The 1,737-nt window shown below is 43.9% G+C and overlaps 1 non-coding gene across 1 annotated transcript; it reads right to left on the reverse strand.

The window, feature by feature from the left end:
* Positions 1–613: 613 nt before the first annotated feature.
* LOC133833623 (small nucleolar RNA R71) lies at positions 614–720 on the reverse strand. The gene has a single exon (XR_009892993.1). It is a non-coding gene; the product is annotated as a small nucleolar RNA R71 (small nucleolar RNA).
* Between the last annotated feature and the right edge of the window lie 1,017 nt (positions 721–1,737).

Genomic DNA, 1,737 nt, shown 5'->3' on the forward strand with positions numbered 1-1,737 from the left:
TTGCAATTTATTTCTGTTTGTTTTTAAATCTGTCTGTTCTGGCTGTATACTTTCAGGTTTCATCTAGTGCATGCACAAACAAGACGACTTTGAACTTGCTCCTATTGACCTCGAGATTGAACGTACTTTCAGAAAAAGGAGAAAGGCTCAAAAGGCTAAAAGCCGAGGCACTATGGCTGAACATGTTGATGACGAAGGGGATGCCCAGAATGTAATTAATCCTATTGTTTTGGCAGATGATAGAGCCAGAGCAATACGGGAATACGCTGTACCCATGTTTAATGAGCTCAATCCAGGCATTGTGAGGCCCGAAATACAAGCACCTCAGTTTGAGCTCAAGCCAGTTATGTTTCAAATGCTCCAAACCGTGGGGCAGTTTAGTGGGATGCCGACGGAAGATCCTCATCTCCACCTTCGTTCATTATTGGAGGTGAGCGATTCTTTTAAGCTTCAAGGAGTAAGTGAAGAGGCGTTAAGGCTGAAGTTATTCCCGTTCTCTTTAAGGGACCGAGCTAGATCATGGCTCAACACCCTTCCTCCCGATTCCGTTACAAATTGGAATGACTGGGCTGAGAAATTTCTAAGAAAATACTTCCCTCCCACCAGAAATGCAAAGTTCAGAAGCGAAATTATGTCTTTTCAGCAGCTTGAAGACGAGTCCACTAGTGATGCGTGGGAAAGATTTAAAGAGCTCTTGAGAAAATGTCCACACCACGGCATACCACATTGTATACAAATGGAGACGTTCTACAATGGTCTCAATGCAGCCTCTTAGATGGTATTAGACGCCTCAGCCAATGGTGCCATTCTTTCCAAGTCTTACAACGAAGCATTTGAGATTTTGGAAAGAATTCCAAGCAACAATTATCAATGGTCCAACACTAGAGCTCCTACAAGTAGAAAGGTGGCGTGAGTTCTTGAAGTAGATGCCTTAACGGCTTTAACAGCTCAAATGGCCTCAATGACCAACATTTTAAAGAATCTGAGTTTGGGAGGAAACATTCAGCCAGCTGCTGCCATTCAAAGTGGAGACATCTCATGTGTTTATTGTGGAGATGGGCACACGTTTGAGAACTGTCCTTGAAATCCAGCTGCAGTTTGTTCTGTGGGTAACCAGACTTTCAACCGCAACAACAACCCATACTCAAATTCTTATAACCCAGCATGGAGGCAGCATCCGAATCTGTCATGGGGTGGTCAAGGAGCAAGTTCAAGTGGAGCGCCAGCACAAGGGAAACAGTCAGTTCCGCCAGGTTGTTCTCAACAGCCAAGGGCTTAGCAACCTCACCAATCTCAAGGCTCTCAATCTAGTTCTTTGGAGAGTTTAATGAGGGATTATATGGCAAAGAATGATGCTGTGATTCAGAGCCAAGCAGCGTCTCTTCGTAATCTAGAAATTCAGTTGGGGCACCTGGCTAATGATCTGAAAAATAGGCCACAAGGTTCTTTGCCTAGTGACACTGAGAATCCGAGGAGGGATGGTAAAGAACATTGCAAAGCAATTAATTTACGAAGTGGGAAAATTCTGGAAAATGATGATGAGAAAACAAAAGGTAGCAGGGAGCCCACTTCAATCCAAACTGAAGGGGAAACGAGTAAAAAATCAGCAAGTTCAGCTGCTGAAATTGGCCCAGTTGATACAACATCGGGTCAGCATTCTGTTCTAGAAAAGACTTTGCATAAGCCACCTCCACCATTTCCACAACGTTTTAAAAAGCAGCTGCAAGATGGGCAGTT

This window comes from Humulus lupulus, chromosome 4, assembly GCF_963169125.1.
Source record: "Humulus lupulus chromosome 4, drHumLupu1.1, whole genome shotgun sequence".
NCBI lineage: Eukaryota > Viridiplantae > Streptophyta > Magnoliopsida > Rosales > Cannabaceae > Humulus > Humulus lupulus.